A 26134-nucleotide genomic window follows, 5' to 3' on the forward strand; every position below is an offset into this window, starting at 1 on the left:
TCATCAAAAAATCTAGAAACAATAAATGCTGGAGAGGGTGTGGAGAAAAGGGAACCCTCTTGTACTGTTGGTGGGAATGTAAATGGATACAGCCACTATGGAGAACAGTATGGAGGTTCCTTAAAAAACTACAAATAGAACTACCATACGACCCAGCAGTCCCACTACTGGGCATATACCCTGAGAAAACCATAATTCAAAAACAGTCATGTACCAAAATGTTCATTGCAGCTCTATTTACAATAGCCAGGACATGGAAACAACCTAAGTGTCCATCGACAGATGAATGGATAAAGAAGATGTGGCACATATATACAGTGGAATATTACTCAGCCATAAAAAGAAACGAAATTGAGTTATTTGTAGTGAGGTGGATGGACCTGCAGCCTGGTGATTCTTAGGGTCTAGACCTGACCCTCAGCCCTTCCTCCCCTCCACAGGGGGAGATTGGCCTTGTACCCCGTTTTGGAACCTCTCCCTTTCTGCCATGGCCCTGCGTCTGCAGGAATCTAGTCCCCAAAGACTACCAAGTTCTGTGAAGGAAATCGTCGGCTGGGTTTGTCATGCAGAATGGTTACTTTAGGTGCTTTGTTTCATGTGTGTCTATGTTAACATTGAGTTGCAGACACACTTGTCAGTAGAACCTGAGGAAAACGAGAGCCCTTTTCCTGTAGCATACACCTACGCTCACAATTGCCTCTATTGTTTTATGGCTCCCAGAGACTCCAGAGAACACAGGTCAAGAATACCACGTCCACTGGGTCAGTGATTTATTTTTTAAATCAGCTTTACAGATGTATAATTAACATACAAAAGGCACCCATTTGAAGTGTACAGTTTGATGAGTTTTGACAAATGTGTGCACCTATGTGAACACTACCCCACTAAGATAAAGGAAATTTCCATCTCCCTAGAAAATGCCCCGTGCCCCTCTCCAGTCAAAACATCCACCAGCGAAGGTAATCACTATTCTGACCTCCATCAACATAGATGTGTTTCGCCTGTTCCAGAACTTTATGTAAATGGAATCACACAGTTTGTGTTTTTATGTATCTGGCTCCTTTCACTTACCATGTTTTTGAGATTCATCCATGTTGTTGCATGGATCTATAGTTTGTTCCTTTTTATTGCTGAAAATTATAGATATACCACAAATAGTTTATCTGTTCACCAGTTGATGGGCATTTGGGTTATTTCCAGGTCTGGGGCATTGCAAATGAAGCTTCTCTGAGCATTCATGGACAAGTCTTTGGATGTATGATTTTTTTTTCCCCTTGGGTAAATACCCAGGAGTGGGAATGAAAGCGTATGTTTAAGTCTTTAAGAAACTGTTCAACTTTTGCAAATTTTCCGAAGTTTTTTTAAAAACCATTTTACATTCCCATTAGCATTGTAGAAGAGTTCCAGTTGCTTTTTGCACGTCAAAAGATTTCAAGGAAAAGGTAAACATTAGCTCTCAGGGCTGACTGTAGTGGTGGAAATTCAGGTTTCAGTGGTGGAAGGGAGCATTTAGAGTTTAGGGAGTTTATCAGAACCCCACAAATCACACCAATTGCTGTCCCTGATTCCTCCAGGAATGAACTTCCTGATACATATGTGCACAACAGGAAAGGAGCCAAGGAAAGGAAGTGGTCGTATGGAGACTGAGTAGGGCAGGGCAAGGTGGAAAGAGCACGGGTCTTATAACAAAAAAACCTAAGTTCAAGTCCCAGTCCTGCCATGGACCGGCTAGTGATTTGACCCTTGCCCTGTGTCTCAGTGTTCCCATCTGTGGAATAGGGATCACAAGGCCCACGCTTCCTGATTCACAGGATGACAGGGAGGTCTAAGCCTGACAGAGGGGCCACACGTGCAGAAGCTTTACCAAGGGCAGGATTCTGATGGCATTGATGGCGCCCGTACAACTGCTCAGACTCTCAGAATTCTAGAGCTTTGGGGTTCAGGCAGAGAGGTGGAGTGAAGCTGCAGATGGCATCACTTCCTGGGCAGGAGCAAACTCTTATATAGAAGAGCATCCTGCCCTGCTCCCAACCTAAAGTCTTGGACGGGGCGTGAGCAGGTTGCAGGGCTGGGCCTGGGGCTGCCAAGCAAGCCAAGAGACCCAGACTCGAAGTCTGCTGAAACCCCCACCCCCTTGCTTAACATCTCGAGCCTCAGGCCCCTGTATGCAGAATGGGGTAGTGATATCCCGAAGGTTGAAGGATTAAATGAGTCAAAGAGGGAATTCCCTGGTGGTCCAGTGGTTAGGACTCTGCACTTCCACTGCAGGGGGCACGGGTTCAATCCCTGGTCCGGGAACTAACATCCCGCATGCTTCACAGCATGGCCAAAATAAATACATGTGTCAAAGAATATGGATAAAGTACCAGGCCCAGGGTTGAGCAGAGAAGAGCTTCCCACACATTAGTGGCCACCGGATAAGAAGGTAGAAGCTACCTTCACAGCGCACTAGCCACATGTCCTTGACAAGCTGGAGGTTACTTCTCCTCCTACCTCAGGTGTGAGCCCTGGGAGACACACTCTGAAATGGAGATGGAGATGTGAGTGCAAGAGGTTCACTGAGGAGGGCCCTTGGGATACACAGCAGTGGGGGCGGGGCGGGGTAAAAGAGGCAGGACTGGGCTAAGGGAGGGGTTGAGCTGCAATGCATTCACAAAGGAGACCTCGGTGGACCCCCGGGGAGCAGAGGATCTGGGGTGGCTCTGTGGAGTTGGTCTGAAGAATTGAGGCAAGATGGCGGGCCTTTATACCCCTGCGTGAGCCTGTCATTGAATATGGGTCACCCCCAGGAAAGGGGTGTGACCTTAATGACAGTTTCTAGAGGGGCATTAAGTGTTGTACACCTTAAATACATACAGTCTTCATTTAAAATTTTTTATATGTGAACTGTCTGCTGTCCATACTCCCAGCAGCTGGGGGAATGACTGCCTCAGTCATGAAGGGCCGTCTGGACAGCACACCACAACATACCTCGCCACACCTCAGTTTCCTCATCTGTAAAATGGGGATACTAATAGTGTCTACCTCACTGGATTAAAATGAGGATAAAAAGAGTTAATAGATACAAAGTCGTTTAAACAGTGGCTGGTGCATATTATTCCTGGTACTAGCATTTTAGAAAACATTCAATAAATCCTTCTTTATCAGATGAATAGATAGATGAAGGAGCTCTCTCAACCCTGTCCAGAATAAAAGACAAATGTCATGTTTGCCCATTTGGGAAATAAACTCACTAGCCAGGTGACAAAGCATTTGGTTGGAAAGCAGAGGGTTCAATATATTTGAAACCTTGGGACTCATGCTTAGAGGAAATTGAAATCTCCCTTTCCAAACCTTAGCTGCACTTGAGGGTCCGGCATTCCCCGCGTAGGCATTGCCAAAGTCCTTTATACTCAGTGTGCCGAGCTGCAGTATGGGGATCTGACAGCTGAAGACAGCTCGGCAGGGTGCAGGAAGGCAGACATTTAATGTGCTTTGACAATACAAAGGGTTATATAAACGACCCAGTTTCTATAATTTTGCTGTAACTGTCATGGGAATTGCTATAGACAGATACGGAGAAGGCCCTGTTTATGCACTTAAACTTTAAAAGGTTTAACCACTAAACACACAGTCTTCTCTTCCCTTTCTCTTCTCCCAGTCCTGCATTTAAATTGTTATCAGAGCTGGGGTGTGGGGAGAGGGGACAGCAGCTGGAATAATGGGTTGCCTTTATCTGCCCCCTTCCCGGACCAGAGCCCCCACTGGCCAGCCTCCTCGGGGAGATTGCCTTACCTGCTCCCCGCGACAAGATGCAGAGACGGGGGAGGGATGGCAGGAAGTGAAATGTGCCCGCTCTGAGCTCACGGCTTTTGCCCAATTTAAATCTGGTTCCCGTCCCAGTGTTCAAAGCACGTCGCTGTTTGATTCTTGCCATCTCATCTTAGAAGACTTTTCCCAAGGTGGAGGTGGGGAGAGTTCTGAAACCAGAGAGGCAGGAGGTGGAGGGTTTATACAGGCAGATACCACAGGCTTCCAAGCTAAGTGCCTTAGCGGGGAAAGCTCCTGGCTGCAGCTGACATTTCTCAGACAGGAGATCAATAAGTGGGCAGAGCTTGAAAAGCAAATCATGCTTCCACCTGCCCTGGGGAACCCTCAGCAACTGTCATGGCAGAGGAAGCATCCCAGAGGAGGCCAGAAAAGACAGGGGGGGACTCAGATAGCCTTGATAAAGCCGAGACGGGGGCCAGGGAAATCGGGACTGCCCACGGAGATGAAAGGGGCAAATGCCGGGATTCCCACCACCCCTGCCCTTCCTTCACAGCTCTTGCTGAGTGTGTTAAGAGCCCTGACTTCTGCCTCCCAGGTAAAACCAGGCACTTGGAGATGAGTTTGCAGCTGATGTGCCTTTTCCAGCCCCAATGAGCCTGGCGCAAGCACGGAAAGCTGCCCCCGCTGGGAGACCCTGTCTCTGCGGACGAGTCCCTCCAAATTCCCTGCCCCACTAGCACCCAGGAAGATTTCTCCATGCTCCACTCAGATCTGCAAAGGGATTTTCTATAGCAGACTGGAGCTTCCTCATGAGTCCAACGTGCCTTTGCACGTGCGTGTGTGTCCATGGGAGGGCACATGCACACACACGGAAGTGGGCCACAGAACTGGAAGTCAGTAGTAAACTTGGCTCTGACCTGGTAAGCCTGTTTTACTCCAGTCAGTTAAACAGTCTCTTTTGGAAATCCAGACTCCTTTGCTTGAAATAGTTACTCTTTCCATTTTGTTCTCCCCCTCTTGATCCTCTCCAAGATCACACCTGGGTATGGGGAGGGAGTATGTCACATCCTTACGGTTAGGGGGGGTCAGGATCCATTCGGCGCCACTGTTCCACTCTCTGGGTCCTTCATGCCGCCACAGCAATAGATGTTCACAGTGCCAGCAACTGCTGAAGTCAGTGGTTAGTGATCTTGTGGTATCCTCTCCCAGGGCCCTGTGGCCCTCCCTGGTGGCTAGGGTCCTCCTCAGCCCTGACTGCTATTGAAGACCCCGTGAGGCATGGCCATGATCTTATTTAGTCTCCCGCTCAGGTAGCCCAACCAATTCCCTTGACTCTAGGATCTCTTTCAGTCCATGGTGGTGACCCCTCTGGTGAGCTCTTCAGCTAGCATCTTGCCAACATCTGTGTTCTCCTAGGGGGCTTGTAGGCATGTGTGGGATCTCTCGCATGCCAAGTATTTCCCAGGATATCTCAGGGATGCTAACTGGGGCTTGCTGTCTGCCTAACCACTCCCTGCCCTAGGTGATTGCAGGTGTACCGTGCTGGGTGGGCTCCTCCTGGAGTCCCAGGCAGAGCGGATGACTGCACTTCTGCTCTTGGCTTTCACTTTCACTCCCATCAGACAACTCTCTGCTCTGAAACTTTGGTACAGAGAGGGCCCGAAGGAGCAGACTTTTCTGGTCTGGTTAGGACTCCTCCACTCATGTCACATTTTTGTCTTCATGACCCAAGCTTCTGCATGGTGTAGCTTTAATGGTGAAAGATGGGCAGAGAAAGAAATGGCTTCTTTCTTAGCCTGGGTTCTCTTGAAAGGAGAGCATGACACAAGGTCCTGGGTGAAGGTAGTTTATTTAAGAGGTGATCCCAGCAATTAAGAATGAAGAAAAGGAGGGAGTGATTTAGGGAGGGAAGAAACACGAATATAACAGAGGGCAACAGGGGCTGATTTCACAAGAAGTGTAGGGAATGCCTTGCAGAATTATCCGCTGGAAGGACAGAAGGCTGAGGCATTTAGCCATTAGCTGCCATCTGACCCTGGCTGAGGGTTGCCGCTGGGGGCGCTAACTCCATCCAACTTCTGAACTGCACACACACACACACACACACACACACACACACACACACACACACACACACACAAACACCAGGCAAACTCCCATGTGGGTGGAGAAGGCCCGGGGGCAGAAAGAAGATGAACACTCTCGGCTTGAGATGAGTGTACCCACTGCAGATGCGGCTGAAATTACACGTGGGCCAAGGGGACGATGAGGGTCACCAGATGTGTCTGATACACTTCCTCAAAGGGAATTTAAATGAGGAGGAATTTTTTAGGACATATTACTGATTACAGTAGCCTTAAAGAACTTCTGGTCTAATCTCCTTGTTTTAAAGCGGGGAAAACCAAGGCCCTAAGAAGTTGCGACGTACCCAAGGTCAAAAGAGTTGAATGCTGAGCCATAAGTAGAACTTGGACGCCAGAGACCCACGTAGAGCTCTTGCTGGTGTATCACACTGATCCATTCAACAACAATTATACATTTATTGACTGCATATGGCTTTCAGAGCATTACAAAGTATAAGACAGAATTCCTGCTTTCAAGGAATTTGCAACCTAGATGATGAGAGAAGTTTGGTCTTTGGTCATCATGTGTACTTGTTAGGAAGGAGACTGGCTTATGTACCCTATTCAATCAGACGGTGCTCCAGAAACATAAGGAAGAGACAAAAGGGGCCCAGAAAATACAGAGTAACCGTGGTAAATATGCATTCAGAAAACTTTGAGTATTAATCTGAGCTCAGGTGTAGAACTTCAAGAAAGCGGCCCCATGATCCCTGCCTTTGGGCATTGATGCCTTTGTGAAATCCTCTCCCCGTCAAGCGTGGGCTGGACCCAGTGACTCACTTCTAACAGATAGAATATGGCAGAAGCGCTGGGATGTCACTTCCAAGATTAAGCTGTGAAAAGACTGGCTCCTGTTCTGGGTCCTTTCCCTCACTCTTGCGTTTCTTGCTCTAGGAGTAGCCAGCCACCACATCGTAAGGCAACCCTGCAAAGAGGCCCATGTGCGTGAGCCGGAGGCGTATCTTCTGAGGCCTGCCAGCAGCCAGGCCAGTGGGCTTGGGAGTAGGTCCTCCGCCAGTCGAGCCTTGAGATGGGACTGCAACCCTAGCGATACTTTGATTGCAGCCTTGTGAGGGACGCTGAGCCAGAGGACCCAGCTAAGCCACATGCAGATTCCTGACCGTCAGAGACTGTGAGGTAATTGGTTTTTTTTTCCTGTCTTTTTTTAGCTGCTGTTTTTTGGAGTAATTTGTTGCACAGCAATAGATAACTGATACAGAAGGCATTGCATTAGAAGCTGGCAGTGAACGTATGAGTAGTATATGGACTTGGGAGCAAGTGACAGAAATCTATTCAAACTATCTTAAGCAAAAAGGAGCACGTATTGGAAGGGTTTGTGGTTTTCTCCCAGAACTCAAGGGCAGGGAGAGCAGCAGGACCCATAAGGAATGGAACCAGGACTTAAAATCTACTGGGAAACAGGTTAGTGAGCCACTTTCCCCTGGCCCTCTCTATGAGGCCCTTAAATCCTTGTGTCTCAGCAACTGGCATTTTCTGTTTCTTCTTGAACATGGGAAAAATCGGACCTACCTTGAGGACCTGACACGTTCTCTCCATTTAGGCACGACAGATACTTACTTAAATTCCCAGTTCCTGGAAGAGACTTATCAAATAGTACAACTCAGATGAGCCATCCATTTTCGGTCCCCACCAATGGAGGCTAGCAGATGGGGTTATGGGGCTGGCTGCCCACCCAGAAGGGACCTTCGAGAAGAAGGTATGGGAGATGCAGGCAAAGTAGGCAACAAATTAGTTGAGCTGCCCTCAAGAAGCTTGCAATGGATTTTGAGTGAGTCTGGTAAGAGAACCGTATTCCAGGGTCCACCTGGCTGGCTTCTCAGGAGCCAGCACTCTTCCCTGGGCTTTAGTTTCCTCTTCTATAAGATGAGCAAGTTGACCCCAGATGATCTCTAATGGCCCTGCCAGCTTTGAAGTTCTGTGTCTCTAAGAGAAAGAGAAAGCAGAGGTGGCATCTCCAGACATACTCATGGAATTGTGGTGCCCGGCATCGTACGACCACATGGCCTAGGTCTCTGGCATGCGGGGAAGGTGCTCAGCACAGGGAAAGGGCGAGTGAGGACAACACAGAGATCGGCCTTAAGAACAATCAAACCACAAAACAAAGCTTTTGTAACAAAAGTTGTGTTTGGGGCAAAGACACAGATACACAGAGGTTTATAAGCAGCTCAGTGGCCTTGCGCCTTATGTAGTCAAAAGCTACCTGGACAATTGACAAAGCAGAAGATTTTAAAAATAGAAAACCAATTTTACCCCCAAGGCTGTGCTGTCTTCCTGCAGAAGGTTCTTGGGATGACCAGAGTGGCTTTTCAAATCATGGGCTAGGGCGCACCACAGGCAGTGTTGATCTCGTGCACCCACCCTCCCACTTTTCCATCCTGCACACACGCACGCACGCGTGCACGCACGCACGCGTGTGTTCTCCCGAGTCTTGGTCTCAATCATTCCTCGCCGTGCTTTCTCCCAACCACTCAGAGCTCAGTGTGCTACTGACATCAGCACATCTGGAGAGCAGCCCCCATCAGCCGGCTCCCTGCCTTGCGTCATTTGCGTGTCACTGCCTCGTTCCAGCATTGGTGGAGATTTGGGGGTTTTTTTTCATTATTCTTGGTGTAGAAACACCCTCCTACCCTTCACATTGCCATTAGCTGGAAGGAGAAATGGGTGGAAAGAATTACCTCTGTGTGGGTCAAGCCTCAAACAGAAGCTGTGACTCAGGTCTGGAATCTGATAAGGAGGTGCCTTTCTAGGAAACGGGACTTGTGCAAGGAATACCAATTTGATGTGGCAGACGCATTTTTCCTTTCCTGTTTCCCCCCCTTTCACAAAGCAAAGCACAGGGTATGCTAAGGGGCTGAGAACCCAGCCCCTCTGTGAGGGCGGGGAAGCCGCCTCCCTCACCAGTGAGGATGGGTTAGTTAATGCCTGTTAAATACTTTAAAATGAAATATCTCCTGTACCCAAATACTCCGTCTGATCATAGCCCTAGGTCTGATGTCATGGGCAGGGAAATGTAGTTCTAGGCAGACATTTGGGAAAAGAGAAAGGCATTAGGGCCTTGCCCAATGGTGAGTGATGGGAAGGGAGGGGCAGAGAGAGAGAAAGAGACACAGGGGCAAGACTCAGAGAAGAGGGGGGCAGAGCGTGGGGTGGAGAGGAGAGGGAGGGGGGGCGGTTAGGGAGAATTCCGATTATTAGCAGGATCGGAGACTTGTAGCCTTCCCTTATATTTCTGTGGAACCTGCTGAAAACAAACGCAGTCTTGGAAAAGATAAGGTTTACCCTTAAAAAGAAAAGCTGCTTTTCTAAGTTACGGTGTCAGGGATTGTTTTAGTTGGCTTTTCTTTATCTGTTTACTTATTTGGTTAGTAAGTTGCTCGGTTGGCTGCATTTTGTCGTTTCAGTTTAGCATCCAACAAAATAGGACGCGTTTGAATTTTGCCAAGGTGGCCTTCCCTCATGTTAATGGCAGGTCCAGTCTGCCTGGACACCCCTGGACTCTGTGCCTGTCTTTGCCCCTCTTGGAAAGACGTGTGCTTGGCTGTCACTCCAGCTGCCCTCTGGTTGCCGGCAGCTGAGGCTTGCTCTTCCCCGTTGGTGATGCTGAGCCTGCTAAGTTGGATTCCCTTCTTGATCTGTAGGGGAGAGGACACAAGGCAGCTCGGGGATAGCAAAGATAACGAGCAATGACAAGAGAGGGCTCCTGTCAGGGAAAACCTGACAGAGAGAAGGTGTGAGTGCTGCTGAGTCTGTGAGTTATCCACCCTGGAGGCTGTCAAGGCTGAGGCCGGAAGATGCTCACCCAGAAGGAGTAGCGCGATCATTTATTTATTCATTCATTCATTTGTTCATCCTTTTCTTTCTTTCCCTTTCTTTCTTCCTTCCTTCCTTCCTTTCTTTCTTTCTTTCTCATTTCTTCTCTCTTCATTCATTCATTCTCCATTCTTTTATATGTTCATCCATTCGCTCTGCATTCTTCAACTATAATAGCTATTCATTCTGCATTTTTTATATATCTGTTCTTTCAACAAACATGTATTGAGTACCTTCTGTGTACCAGGTACTATTCTAGGTTCTGGGCTTACATTGATCTGAAACTAACACAATATTGTAAATCAACTATACATCAATTTTTAAAAAAAGATTAAAAAAAGATAAATAAGACAAAGATGCTCACTTAAAGGAATCAAACACATGCCCAAATAACCATAATATGGATGAAGCATAATACTTGTCCTAATAGAGGTACCAGTGAAGTTCTCTGGGAGCTCAGACAAGAAGGGCTGCATCAAGCTGGAGGGACCTCAGAGACTTCGTAGAGGAGGCGGCATCTGCGTTGAGCCTGGAGAGATGGAAGGAATTTTCCCACACGGCCACAGGGGATTGGCAAGAATACAACTGGCAGCAGTTCAAGGAAGGCCATGGAGGCAAGATGTTGGATAAATGCCAGGAAGGGCAGGCCACTCAGGCTGACGGGAGAACAGGGCAGAGCAAGCAGGACCAGGAGATGGGCCAGAAGGCTGGGGGGCTCCAGAGGCTGCACCACTGTCGTCTCCCACATGGCCCACCACATGGACATGGGAAAGCAGAAGTGTCTCCAAAGGCCACAGTTAACACCTGGTCACTCGAGAGAAGCAGGAGGAAAAGGCCGCATGCATGGAGCGCAGGTCTCCTAGACTCTTTTCCCATCAGCCATTCAGCCTAGATGAGTTTGTCACATTTGCTAATTTTTTTTTCTTTTTTTTTTTTTTTTTTTTTTGCGGTACGCGGGCCTCTCACTGTTGTGGCCTCTCCTGTTGAGGAGCACAGGCTCCGGACACGCAGGCTCAGCGGCCATGGCTCACGGGCCCAGCCGCTCCGCGGCATGTGGGATCTTCCCGGACCGGGACACGAACCCGTGTCCCCTGCATCAGCAGGCGGACTGTCAACCACTGTGCCACCAGGGAAGCCCACATCTGCTAATTTTTATCAAAGAATCGTGTATCCTAGTCCAAGCTTGTACGGCAAAATAATTAAGAGCGCTGGGTCTGGGTTTTGTATTTCACAGACCAATATAATGTTTTAAAAATCAAGGGGACTGCCATAATGATGTCAACTTTTAATTTTGGCAAGAAAGAATATACTCAGAATTTGCCAATTTACTATCACCATCTGTGGTGAGGACTGCTAATTGCCTACCGAGTATCCATTTTCCTCTCCTGCCTGATAAACAAAATACTATTTTATTTGGGGCAGCAATATGGTCAAATCAAAACCACATTTTCCAGCCTATATTGGTCACTGGGTAGAACGGCTGGGACAGCTCTTAAAGGGGGCTGACTGATCAGCATGCATTTTCCCCCTTCGTCTCTGGTTCCTTCTTCCGATTTAAAATCACGACCTTTGTAAGACCACGTGTACAAGCATCAGGTTGAACACGGGGCTCGCTCTGAGGGGCTTGCAACTTTCCATAGGAAGCAAGGAGCAACGCACCCGCCCCGGGCTTAGAACCCTCCACATCTCTCTTGGTATTTCTAGTTCCTTCCATTGCTGCCCTCCTCATGTTTGACCCCGGTATGTGTGTGAGGGGAGTGAGCATGCTGGCAGCTGACCTCTGGCCCTTTTCTCTCTTTCTGAGACTCCAACTTCCATCACCACATGAGCTTTCATTTGCTCCTCTTGTCTGGTAGTAACTGCCCTTGAATAATGACCAGAGTCGCAGTTTGTCTTCTCCCTCTACCCGATCCTGCTGCCTCTTGCTCTCTCCCACAGATGTTGATCCTTAATAAATATCCTGCCCCCCAAACTCCACATCAGCATTGGCTTCCAGACAACGCAACCTATGACATGAGGTAAGCTAGAGATTAGCAACTCACGGTGGAAAGTCACACTCAGGCTGAGCGACAGTCGGCAGGAGGCACATCATCAGAGCCCGGAGGCCTGCTCTCCACTGACGCAGCTGGAGAATTTGCTGGAACAGAGCCACTGCTGAAACTCCAGAAGCCCCTCTAGAATCACCAAAGTCCCTAGAGCCTGGAGCCAGCCCCTCCCCCCGCTGATAAAGATGCCACACTCAGGAGAAAAAAAGAAAAATGTCTTCTGTCTCCTTCTCACCTTCCCAGTCACCCACCACTTCTTCCCGTTAGAAGAACCTGCCTGGGAGCCAGCTGGCGAAGGAGTCTGGGAAATTGGTTTTGCAGGATTCCAACCCTGAGTGACACAGAGCAGAGCACAGGGCAGAAATGGAGCTGAGAGAAAAAGAGGCAAATAACTGGCAGTAAACCCCCATCTCAGGAAGGACTGAAGGGGAAGGGGGAGGGATGGGTTTCCGATGAACCCCCAGGCCTGGCTGACATCTTGATTGCAGCCTCATGAGAAACTCTGCAGCGGAGGACCCAGCTAAGCCACGCCCAGACTCTCAGTCTCCACACATTGGGAGATGCGAAACGCAACGTTGCTTTAAGCTGCTAGTTTTGTGGTAATTTGTTATGACGCAATAGATAACTAATACAGTGGGTGATTAACAACGTGGGGTGAGAGAAGCCCAGGAAAGCATCTTAGCGAATGTTTGGAATAAAGAGTAATGCTTCAGTAGATAGCACAGGGAGCAGGAATATTGCAAATAGAGAGAACAGTAAATACACGTGATCGGAGGTGTGAAGCTGCCTGGTGTGTTCCAGGACCTACAAGCATTTAGTATTGCTAGATTGCAAAATGTAGAGTACACCCAGGGCAAGAAATGAAGTCAAGAAGTCAGGAAAGTTAGACTGTGGTTCTCAAAGTGGAATTAGAATCAATCAGGAAGCTTCCAAAATACTAATGCCTGGTTCCCACCTCCAGAGATTCTGTTGTAATAAGTGTGGGTTGCTGTGTTGACACAGGGACTTCAAAAAGTTCTCCAGGTAGCAGGGGAGGGACTAGAGTAAAACAGATGACGTACTTGCCTTGGCTAAAAAATTTAATGGGACAGCAACAAACCCAGTCATCAAGATAAGTAATATGTGAATGCAGTAGTTGAAAAAATAAAAATTAATGCAAAAACTCCATGAACAAAATATAAAAATTTTAAATAAAGGTAGGATCCTCAGGTGGTTCTAATGGGCAGCCAGCATTGAGAGCCACCATTCCAGACCCTGAAGGAACTTGTGTACCTTCCCGTAGATCTTGGGATTGTACTGGGCAAAGGAACCAGGCTTGGGTCTCAAGCAGCAGGGAGACGTGTTCAGATTGGTAGTTTGAAATCAGCAGCGGCGAAGGTATTTACACCAAAGAAATTGGCCAGCACTACAAATCATAGGTGCCTGGTTTTTGTTTTGTTTTCCTTTTTTTTTTCTTTTTTTTGGTAGAGTCAGTTGTTAAACATTCACCAGTACACCCATGGCGGAGAGGAGTGTTTATGAGCGTTAGAGAGGATTTGGTGATGAGTTAGACATGGAAGGGAGAGGGAGAGAAGGACAAAAGTGACCCACAAGATGACTGTATGGTGTCGGCCAGTAAATTCTGAACTCCAAGGAGAGGGAATTGGCCCCAGGTTAATTGTTAGTTGCAAAGGGTAGTATACAGGGAGGCATCTGAGGTCACCCTTCGTCTCGTAAGCTCAGCAGCTGGAAGGAATATTTCTATGGTGCCTTTTATTATAGTTCAAAGCAGTTCTGAAGAGTCACAGGCCCTGAAAGATTTAGGGTATGCTAGAGGATGCCAAGGGACAGGCTGCCTAGGAAGAAATTCAAGCCTCCTTGTTCTCATGCCTTGGTCTATGATTTTGTGTCTGGGGAGGAACCATGAACATCCCTAGTATAAAGCTGGTGTTCACTCAAGCGCCATAGAAACAATTGCAGGATTAATATTATCTGGTTAACTAGGAATTAGGCTGGGAGAGTTGATTCTAGGGGCAGGCCTGCCAAGACGTTGTTGGCTAACTAGGACACTATATTAACCCTCCTGAGTGCCTCATTTTCTTTATCTGTAAGATGGACTTATTAGTCCTGCCCATCTTATGGTGTGATTATGAAGATAAAATGAGTTAATAGCTGTTAAGATCCCTCAAAAAATTTAAAGGAACTCTTCAAATACAGATGATCCCATAATTATGGAAATCATCATTATGCTAATGACATTAGGCTAATCACCTAATAACTTTCAAAGACCTCGATGGACCACTGTGAAGTCATGGAATCCAGGCTCCTAGAAGGATTGGGAAAGCTATTTAAGTTTAAATTCTATGGATGGCAACTCACTAAAATTTTGGTTTATTTTTCACTTCCTCCTTCCTTTGGAATTTAAGAAACTACAGCTCTACCTCAAAGAGAGGTAATTTATTTGGTTTCATGATAAGAAGTTTCAGCTTAGCTTGCCTGCTTGCATTTGAGTTCAAAGTTTCTCTAGATATATTATCATTTAAACTGGAGGGAAACAATCTTCCTTAACTAGAGCATGGGCCATGACCTTGCCTACATGATGGGCAGCTAATCCACTTAGAACCAGTGACTTGCTTTGTATAATTTATAAGACCTCATGAAAAGACAGGCCTCCATAGATTAATATTTCAGCTATCTTCCCTTCCATTGCATCCTCTGGATGTGGCAGCAACAATCACATGAATCATTCCTGAACTGAGTCGATATCAAACACCCGGAGCTTCATCTGCATTCGATGAAGGTTCAGCTCATTCAAGGGAAGTTCCTATAGGATTTCAAATACACGGATGATTTACCTTTGACGCCTCTTACCCCATCCTGGCTGTGGCGGTTTTTTTAAAAAAAGCTTAAAATTCTTTGGCACTCCTCTTATTTAGAGATGGGAGTCTAGGTCCCTTCCCCTTGAATCTAGGCAGGCGTGGGACTGCTTTGCCCAGTAGAGTATGTTATGTGTGTGACTTCTGGGATTTGGTCATAAAGTGCCACGCAGCTTCCTCTATGGCTCTTGAAGTGCTTGTTCTCTGAATACTGTCTCTCTCTGGATGCTCCCTTTCTGAACCCAGCTCTTATGCTGAGAGAATCCAAGCTACAAGGAGAGACCATACCTAGATGCTTTGGTCAACCATCCCAGAGAAGCCCAGCCTCTGACACCTTGCATATAAGTGAAGAAGCCTCCAGATGATTCTAGACCTCAGCCATGGATTCACCCAGGCTTTCAAGTCATCTTACCTGTGGCACGTTGTGGAATAGGGACATCGTAGGGCCAGAACAAGCCATCCCAGTTAGAAGGTGTGGCAGGGTCCAGACAGGGATGCTAGACTGCTTGGTCTAGAGGTGATGGAGGGAGGGAGAATTTGAGAATAACTTAAATCAACGGACCTGTTAGAAAGTCCAGTGACTCAGGACACAGTGTAGGTTTGGTTAATTGTAGAAAAACATGGACAATGTAAAATTTTCATGTGTGTAAGTATGAGTTTTAATTTAGAGATCTGGGTGCAGGGAGTGAAATTTATATTTTACTAAATTCAGGTTAATCTGTTCTGAGCTGGAGGGGAATTCAATCTCAGCTACTACTAATTCTTCCTTCCCGCCTTCCCAAGGCTCTGTGAAAGGTCTGAGTACTTTATACAGATGACATTTGAGGAAGGACCCTGGGGTGTGTTTAGTGCTCAGCAGTCGCCGCTTACATATATATATATATATATATATATATATATATATATATATATATATATATATATATAGGTGTTCAGTAGCTCGTTTCCCTGTAATTTCAAAGCAATCTATGCCAACATGCACAGCTCTTTGGTTCTTTTTGGTTCTCTTGGCCATTGTAGCCAAGAGAAACTTTGAGATGAGGAAGCATTAACTACCCTTCCTATAACCTTGCCAAAAGAATGCACGTCTTTAAGCAAATTCTGCCATTTACATGGACATTTATTAACTTTTTTTTAAAGGAAAGCACAGGAACAATTCATACGACCTGCAGGCTTGGAAGCCCTGGGTCTCTGTCCTTTCTGGTGCTCCAACCACCGCCTTGCTTGAAAGGTTTACTAGAGGCAAATCTCAAAACTCCAGAGGCAGGATTCTTGAACGATGCAATTGAATCTCTCCTGTTCAAGGTTAGGTACAAGATCATTTCAAGCGTGAGTTTAGAGCTGACAGTGAATGTGGGCTCTAGGCCTTGCTAGCCTCTTATGGCCTGTGCAGGCTTCCATTTGGGTTCTCCCATAAGCCAGGTAGTCCATTTAGGAGGTAAAGGAACCAGCAGTAGGAGAATGGACTAGTGAGCCTCGTATGTTGTCAAGCTCATTACCACTGTAAGTTACTAGAGGTTAATTCTGTAGGAGAAATACACGGAGCCAGTGCAGAGCACAGGCCTCAGAGTTACCCCATCTGAGGGCCAAGAGAGCTGGGGTATTTATGCACCAACTCTGGTTAATGATTGACTGAAGGCTACGCAAGAATTAATTTCCTGGCACTTGTGACCAGACACACAGACAACAAAGTGGACTTCAGTGACAAAAGAAAGCCCATAGGCTGGGCAATGCAGCTGTTGGCACTGGGCAGTGGGCTGGTATGCCCAAAGTGTACAGGTGAGGGGACCACAGGTGGCATGCCAACAGCATCTGCTACAGGTGGGAAGAGAGCCCATTTCTGGCATTCCTCCTGCTAGCTAACAAGTCACTAATTCCACCAATGAAAACCCATTTCTGATACTCCCTGTGTACTAGTTAGGAAAGCCTCCACTGTGGATTGGAACACTGTGGATGGCGTGCTCAAAGGAGCCACCTTTGGAAGGTGGCCTTTTTGATCAAATGTCGGCCGAGTGCTCCTGGCATGGGGAGTCTCCAGCAAACAACTGATGGCCCCTAGAGCTGAAGCTTAAACTCTCACATACATCCAATCACATGGTCTATTCTGGAATCACTTAGAGTGAGTGACAGACATCATCATACTGGCCATCCCAGAGCCCTTTAATCAGAGGACCTCACCCTACTCGGTTACCGGGTACGGGAACAGGGCTTGGGTGCCCTACTGCTAGCAGGACCTGCCAGAAACCAATCCCTTTCATCAAAGAGTCCCAGACAGTCTCTAACCCTCCTCCCTCTTAAGGGGGATTTTGCCTTCTTAAAATCTTTGAACTCTAATATTCTCCTCCATTTCCTCCCGTCCATCTGCCCTCCCCCTTCCCCCAGCACACATGTGGAGATACACGCTTTGTCAGGGCAATTCTTTTCAGTGGCTCGAGGTTTCTGTAAAACAACAGACTGGAGTTATGATTCCTATCCCACGTCCTGGGACCAGCATACTCTAGTTTTCAGCCATTCCACACACAGCCCCTGAGGCGAAGGAGCCCCCAACTCATCTTCCTGTGGGGGACCCTGGAAAAGGAAAAATACCTAAAGCAGCAAGATCAAACTACAAGTTAATATCGTAATAAATTATCCTGCCACTTTTATGTAAAACTTGTGTGCTGTGCTTTTGTTTTTTTTTTTTAAAAAAAAGGTAATTTAAAAATACATAACATAGATTGATGCCTCCACAGCGTCGATGCCAATCTATGGGGTGTCACCTCTGTTTTAGGGTCTATGCCAAGATCAGTACATACATTATGTCATCAAATCCTCATGAATCTTATGTGAGGCGTCATTATCCCCTTCTTACAGATAAGAAAACTGATTTTCATAGGGATTCTTAAGGAAAACCACCATTTTTTATAATCACAAAAAAGTTAATTGGCAAGTAAATTAAAAAGCTCAATGAAGGAAATGGAAATCCCTATAATCCCTCAATCCATAGATTACAATTTATCGTATTTTGATGAGATCATTCCATCTTTTTTTTTTCTGATGTCCGTTTGCACATATATTTTGAAAAACCAAAATTGGGCTCTTTAGGTAGCAATCTTTTAAATGTATTCTCTGAGAATGCTGAAGGACGATTTTCTGACATGGTTTTTCTTGAGGCAGAAAGTAAATCTTCATGAGGGCAATCCAAAAGCATGCAGCCTTCAAATCATTCATGGTGTAAAGAGATGTGTGGTGAAAAAGGGGGGATGGGGCTTAATTGTGCAATTTTTGTGGGTTCTTTGTAAGACCCTTGGCCTGCAGCTTAGAAAACCTTTGCTTGGTTTGCTAAATAGCCCTTCTCACTTGGCCCGGGATCTTCCATCTGACTGAACACCAGCAATTTAGATTGTGCTACGTTAAAATTTGAGGCCACGATCATGGGTCGTCTGGGACCATAACAAAAATCTACACATGTGATTCTTCCTCTTTTCTACTTTCTCAAATACGGACTAGTTTGAGAACTCTCATTAAGTAGAAAACAACATTTTTTAGAGTGGCTCTCAAAGGCTAAAAGGAAAGAAAAGAAACCCTTCTTGAGACTCCTCGCCAAGCTCCCCACAAGCCCACGATTGTCTTGGGTTTGAGTCTCAGCTGAGCGAGCACATTCCCGGCCTGGGGCAAAGACAGGGCCTGGCTTCTTCCCAGCCCCGCTCATTGTGATGGGAGGCTGAGCCCTGCCACTGTTGCAGTGGGAGGAGTGGGGAGGAGGGGTGCCCCACGCAACGGGGAGTGGGTGGCCTCGCCCCTAGCAACCAGGCTCTCTGTGGCTGCAGTTCCTTTCAGGGGGACTCACAGCCTCCCTCCCCTGCTTGCTTCCTTGCTACAGACCTTAATACCCCAGGCTGTGAATTCCCTTAGAGCGGGGACTGTGTCTGACCTATTTTTGAGTCAGCCCCGGAGCACTGCTCGAAGTATGCTTATCAAATGAATGAATGAACGAAAGATCTAATTTCCATAACACCGAGGCATTTCCCAGAGGCAACAGGCCCTTTGACCTTCAAGGAACCAAATGCACGGGATGTATTTCACAATACCCACCCCTATGGAAACAGGGGTCTCAATGCCAGATTAAATAAACCCCTGGCCCCAAAGCCAGACCGAACTAACCAGGGCCGGAGACTCCCGTCATGCTCGCCTTCTCGCTTTCTTTCTCCCATGTCCCGTCTGCCACCCGCCAACCTCAGAAGAGGGACTCAGATCTGGCCTCTGCTTACTTGTCAACCTCACTAGCCACTTTAGCCAAGACCTTCATCCCATCTCTCCTATGACAGTGGGATCTAATCAGTCTTAGAGCAAAACACTCCCATCAAATGAAATTTTACAGATGTCAAACTGCTGAAAGCTGTCGCTCTGGATAAAGATGATGATGTCCCGCACACCCGCCTATGGTCAACTCACTGTCAATCTTGGGTTCTAAGGATACGCTTTGAAACCAACCGACCAAGACTTCTGCAGCAGCCTTGAACCTGGTGTCTCTGCCTCAGCTTGATAAAATGAACACCTAATCATGAAACACTCCTGCTTAAAAATTGATCTTGCTTCCTGTTATGGATAGGAAAACCATCATAACTTTTTAGCTTGCATGCAAAATCCTTCTGGATCTGGCCGCAGCCTGCTCTTCTCCCAGAAGGCATTCTGTAGGCTTCACAGAAGCGCCTGCACAGTCAAAATCCCGACAATGACGTCCCGTCGATAACACACTCTTCTATACTGGCTGGCTTTCCTTTCCTGTCTCACTCTTTCTGCCTCTTCACTCCTGATTCCTGGGATGACCTCTCAGATAAACTACCTGCACTCTGTTTCAGACTCTGTTTTCTGGAAAAACAGACCAAGACACTGGGAGAGTTTGACAGAGACCCAAATCCGGCTCTGCACGTGGAGCAGTGCCTCACGCAGTCATGCCAGACCCTCGGGCCCACTGGTGCTTTAATGAAGCTTGCCTGTTTGACCTTGGCGACCACAAAGTCCACAGCAGAAAGAGGAAGAAGCTGATCTGACCTTAGTTGTTTTCTCCACTTGTCATTCTCTATGAGTAATGCCTTCTCTAATGAGCAAACGTTTTTCATTTTTAATTTTAAATTAGCCATCAACGAGAGAGGAAAGCCCAAAGAGTTTGGAGAATACAATTAATTTCTTTGGTGAGATTAAGCAGAAACAAAACCTCACGTGGCCCTCTTTACCTGTGCTATCACCAGGTCTTCAAGTCTGAAACCGGGGGTCACCCTTGAAAGCTTCATCTTCTTCCTCTGCCGTATAAATCATTAAATTCTGTCCATTTTCCCTCCTTAGTGTCTCATGAGTGCATGACTGCTACAGAGGCCTCCTAATTGTCCCTCAGCTTCCACCCTAACCCTCTCTACTCCATTCCACCCACAGCAGTCCGAGCTGGGTGATCACACTCTTGACCCAGGACAGAGGGGTCCCCTGCGACCATCCTCTCAAGCTGCTCAGTTCAAATCCCTAAGGACAGCTCTGTGAGTGGCTCCGTCACTGTATTAACTTCCTAGGGTTGCTGTAACCAAGTGCCGTAATGTGGAGGCTAGCTGTCCGAAATCAGGATGTTAGCAGGGCCATGCTCCCTCCAAAGGCTCCAGGGAAGGATCCTTCCTCACCTCGTTGAGCTTCTGGTGGTTCCAGGTATTCCTTGGCTTTTGGCTATTGATCCCTTCTAGAGTATTTTTAAGTTCATTTATTGTGTTGTTCATCGTTGCTTGTTTCATCTTTAGTTCTTCTAGGTCCTAGTTAAATGTTTCTTGCATTTTCTCTATTCTATTTCCAAGATTTTGGATCATCTTTACTATCATTATTCTGAATTCTTTTTCAGGTAGACTGCCTATTTCCTCGCCATTTGTCAGGTCTGGTGAGATTTTGCCTTGCTCCTTCATCTGCTGTGTGTTTCTCTGTCTTCTCATTTTGCTTAACTTACTGTGTTTGGGGTCTCCTTTTCACAGGCTGCAGGTTCGTAGTTCCCATTGTTTTTGGTGTCTGTCCCCAGTGGTATGGTTGGTTCAGTGGGTTGCGTAGGCTTCCTGGTGGAGGGGACTAGTGCCTGTGTTCTGGTGGATGAGGCTGGATCTTGTCTTTCTGGTGGGCAGGGCTGCATTCGGTGCTGTGTTTTGGGGTATCTGTGGGCTTATTATGATTTTGGGCAGCCTCTCTGCTAATGGGTGGGGTTGTGTTCCTGTCTTGCTAGTTGTTTGGCATAGGGTGTCCAGCACTGTAGCTTGCTGGTCGTTGAATGGAGCCGAGTCTTAGTGTTGAGATGGAGATCTCTGGGAAAGCTTTCACCGTTTGATATTACTTGGAGCTGGGAGGTCTCTGGTGGACCAGTGTCCTGAGCTCAGCTCTCCCACCTCAGAGGCTCAGGCCTGACCCTCAGCTCTAGCACCAAGACCCTGTCAGCCACACGGCCAGGTACGTGGGGAGTTTCTTGTCTTTTGGGACGTCTGAGGTCTTCTGCCAGCATTCGGTAGATGTTCTGTAGGAGTTGTTCCACATGTAGCTGTATTTCTGATGTATTTGTGGGGAGGTAGGTGATCTCCGCGTCTTACTCCTCCGCCGTCTTGAAGGTCCCTCCGATGATCTATTATTTCTCTTGATTCTGTGCTTTGGCTGCAGGTTCTTTGTTGGTCCTGACTAGGCTCACTCCGTGGGCTGTGTTCAGCTCGAGAGCTGGCTGGCTGTTGGGCTCAGTAGGGATACCTGGGTCAGCTGAGCATCCCTTTCTTTGTGGTCCTTCATCCCACTTGGATGGTGGTATCAGATCATAGTGGTCTCAGGGTTCCAAGAGAGCAGAGGTGGAAGCCACAAGATCTCCAGAAGCCTATTTCAGAAGTCGTAGAGGATCAGTACTGGTGCATTCTGTCAGCCAAAACAAGTCACAAGCCCAGCTCGGATTGCAGGGAGGGGGACATAGAGTCTACTTCTTGAAGGAAGAAGCTGCAAAATCACATTGCAAAGGGGTATGCCTACTGGGAGAGGAGGAATTTGTTGCCATTAAACTATCTACCACAAATGGATAAAACCTGATGTGAGATAACACGTAACACAGCTCTGTTATTGTGGACCCTGGGTTGCACATGATAGAACTCTAATTCCAACTGGCTTATCAAGGGAAAGGAGGGGAGAATTTATTGTGTCACTTTCCTTTTAAATCCAAGGGTTAGTCCAGCCTAGTCACCAGCACTTGGTATCTCGTCCTTTCCTTCTTTCAGGTGGAACCACCTCCATATATTGGTAAATTCGACATTACCAGTTTCATCCATACGTTCCCACTAAAAAGAACACTTTCTCCAAATTTTTCCAACAAACGTCTCAGGATTGCCTGTCATTGGCTTGGCTCTGGACATGCATCCATCTCTGAGCCTGTCACTAAAACTAGGAAGCTGAAATATGCTGATTGGCCATTCTTGGATCATATGTCTGTGGAATGGGGTATAAGCCCAGGGTTGCGCTGGTAAACATTTAACGGCCAGCTCTGGGGTGAGAGGAGGAAGATGCTTATTTGTAGGCTTTGCCAAGGTCAGTGATATAAATACTGTCACCATGGCTGAGTTCAAGTTGCCATCATGATGCACATTGAACACGGAGTTTGGAAGAGATGGCACGATCACAAGCAGAGCTAGTAGAAGTGGTCGCCAGCACACCACTACATAACCCTGCCCAAATCACAGGACTAAGAGTGGGGGAAGGGTGGTGCCCTGGGGGAAATCAGGAAATAGAAACTAAATAGACCAATAAAACCCCACCGGATTTCCAATCTGATTCCTTTATTTTCTTTCCCCACAAATGGACAATATTTAAGGGACTAGTATTTTGCTCGCTATTGTGGTGGTTTTTAATAATCAAAGTCAATAGGAAGTTTGGAGATCGAAGAAATCAAATCAACTTTCTGAGGTTGCTGCCATTATTGCCCCCATATAACAGATGCAGAAACTGAGGCACAGAGCGGAAAGGTGACTTGCTTATGGTTACACAGCTAGTCAGTGGCAGTGTTAAGAATGAGCCTAAATGACAGTCCCTCCTGTCAATGGTCTCAACTTCTACCCTCTATTGCCTTCTCACTGCTCGAGTGGGGTATCTCATAACCCCAGAGAGCCCTTTAGTGGATATTTTGCAAAGCTGAGGATTCCTTCATAATGTGTCTGTGACATCATGTCCCGTGTTTGAATATGGGTTTTTATTAAAGAGGGAAAGGCAAGCCTTTTAAAAGAGCAGGCTCTAGATGGCTGCTTCTGGGAGGACAACTCCCTTCCGGACACATGTGGGTAGGTCGTGGCTCGGGCTGCATCTGCTCACAGCAGGGAACTCTGGCCTGTGAGAGTGTGTGGGTGTGTGAGGTCTTCTGGCCTCCACCTCAGGAGCTGAAACTAACCTGTGGGTGGTGGCTCAGGAGACTAGAGTTAGCTGCCTGGAACCGACAATTCCAGGGAGGACCCAGGTCTCCCTTAGAACCTCCCGGACCATTATGTGACCACCAGTCCTGGGACAATCAGAGGAGAGTGGAAGTGACAGGACCCTGCGGTGGGGAGGGCCACTCCGATGACTAATGTGTGTCCAGGAAGACCTTGGCTGGGTTGGGTGTCTCCTTCAGGCTGGAAACGATGATTTGTGGGTCTGGGAGTTCGGCTTTTATGACCTGAACCTTTAGCCTTTCTGGGGCCTGTGAGAGAGGCCCGAGAGGAGAAGTTGCCAGGGGCAGTTAGCGTTTGGCCTTGGTTTGATTTGTTCCAGTTGTTTCGCAGCTGCCCCTCAGTCTGTTGTCATCGATCGCGGGGAGTCCCTGGGCACCCAACTCCCCAGCTGGAGTCAGGCTGTAGGAAGAAGAGGGCAAGAAATAAAACAAGGATGAGGACCCCCGTCTTCCGGAAGGAGGGCGCAAGGACAGAACGGGGACCTGCGCAGTGGCAGGGCGTCTCCGGGGAGCCCTTGTGCTTAGAGCCCTCGGAGCTCAGTGGAGGGAGGGAGGGAGGGAAGCCTTTTTGGAGGAAGGGGGCTTCCCGACTATTCAAAGGGCATACATAGGCATCTTGAGAGGAAGGCGGAAAGCACTGGAGCTGAAGGAACAGCCTGTGGAGGGGTAGCAGCGGAAGGTTCTGGGTGGGGAAGGAAGTGGGAAGCAGAGGACAGAATTGAGGAGAGGAGATGGGGGTGGGGAAGTTAGATAGGGACCGCTTCAAGCCTGGGGCAGAAGGGAGGAGAGAACACAAACATAAATGAAAATAGGATCCCTGTCTTCCAGGAGCTCGCCAGTGAGTCTCTGATGTTTTTGAGGAGAATCCATGTTATCCAGGAAATGCAGGAAATTGAAGAAATGTAGAGGAACCCCTTGGAGGGAGACATTGTCCAGGCATCTGCTGTACAGGAAGCATCTAAGTTACACACTCGGGTGCTTCTCCTCCACCCAGACAATGTTTTTCTTCTCCCATAACAACAAGCCTACAGCTGGGGAAGGGGAGGGGGTGATTTAAAAAAAACCATTCCAAGAGATAAATCTTGTAATACTAACCACTGAACAGCTGGCCCTTTAAAGCATAGAACAGCCATTTAGCCATTAATCCATCCCTTTAAAATGCAGAACTAGCCCACCCCAACACACACACACACCCATGCAGGCACACGTGTGCGCGCGCGCGCGTACACACACAAAGGATAGTTCCATTTCATTCAGCGCAGCTACAGCTGCCACAGCTCTTGTACTTTTCAGGTTCACACATACAGCCCTGGGTCCAGTTGAAAGAGTTTAAGCCAGCAGTGGGAACCAGGGAAGGGGAATGAAAGAGAAACCACAAATTCTAAATGCCGTTTCACCAAATTCCTCTCTGGGTGCTCCCCGTGATCCTGGATCCTGACACAGCAGTAACTGGTGCCCTTTCCAGAACCTCCTGCCTTGCCTGAGCTTCTCGCTTTCCTGGAAACAATCTGCAAGGGCAGCTGTCACCACCAGGCCCCACAGCCCACCAGACATTCACCAGATCTCCTTGCAGGTCCCACTCTTCTGTTTCTCTGTCTTATTCCCCATGGTCACCTTGAGTGATCTATACCACGTGTTGTCCTGATTGTGCCTAGTTGCCCTAGGACTTTGATGAGACCATTCTGTCTGTCCTTCCCAGCTTGGAATCTTAGTAGCCTCTTTGCATCTGTGATTTGTAACCTTCCTGAGAGGCAAAGAAATACAATTAAGCCCCATCTCTCTCTCTCTCTCTCTCTCTCTCTCTCTCTCTCTTTCTCTCGCACACACACACACACACTCACGCACATGTGTACATGCACAAATACATGGCTGTGACTGACTGGTTTGGAAAAGAGGAGTGGTGTGTGTTTGTGTTTTTGAGAGAGAAAGAGATAGAGAGAGAGGGAGAGGGAGAGGGAGAAGGGGGGAATCAGATGAGTAACTGTTTGGGATGGGATGAATTGGTTAGCTGTCAGGTATAAGAAAATTAAGGCCATTTGCTATTTTCGATTTTTTTCTGTCCTGTCAACAAGATTAGCAAGCCAAATGCTCAAGGAGCACATTTGGGGGAGTTTTGAGTGCTCCGTGAAACCCACAAACCTCTGCTGAGGGAGATTGCCTGGAATTCTCTCCCGCCTGCCCTTTCAGTGGGTGATAATAACGGGAGAATTAGTGAGCAGACAGATGCTGCGCGCACTGGTGCACAGCGCTCGGCATTGTATAGTAATGAATATATTCACAATGGCTGTTTCAATGGTTGTTTCTTAAAATGATAAAGTTAATTTTGCTGGGCCCTTCTTTATGTTTTAAATCTGAGCCTCACAAAAGATGGAAGCTGAAATCACCTCTTATTCTTTTATTCACAATGGTTTCATTATGGCATTTGGAAATACAAACAAAAAAAATTGTATTCTGCAGGGAGCTGGGAAACACGCAAAGCCTGGTATGTTCTCCCAGCATCTGGATGTCCAGTGATTGCTGCTTTGTTTTGATCTTGGTTGGTGTTTAGACAAGTAAACAGGGTCCTTGGGCAGTGGGATGTTATTATCAGTATTTACTCAAAATCTGAGTAGGGTTTTATACTTTTCACAGTGTGATCTCCGTAAGATGTTATCTCAATAATAATAGTCATAGCAGCTACAGTGGTACATTGGGTGCCTACGATGTGTGTGTCAGTATACTAGATGCTTTTCAGTTATTAATTTAAATCCTCACATCAACCTTTGCAAGATAGGTCTTAGGTTGAACCACATGAAATTGCCGTTTCTGTAGATCAAAATATCAAATATAGGCGATGTCATGTGATTCAAATTAATGTTATTTCTCTATTTTATAAAGACACGGTCTCAGAGATATTAGGTAATTGGCACAAGGTCAGCCAGCAACGAAAAGGCAAAACAGAGGTTAAGAGCCAGGCCTGCAGAGCCCGGGGGTTCTTGTTTACCCCAGGCTCCTTACAGCTTGGTTCAATGTGCAATATTATTATCTCCAGTTACATCCAAGGACATCACTGAAAAACAAAATGACTAGGATATACACCCA

The sequence above is a fragment of the Grampus griseus genome (genome assembly GCF_964374135.1).
Source record: "Grampus griseus genome assembly, chromosome: X".
In the NCBI taxonomy this organism is placed as follows: domain Eukaryota; kingdom Metazoa; phylum Chordata; class Mammalia; order Artiodactyla; family Delphinidae; genus Grampus; species Grampus griseus.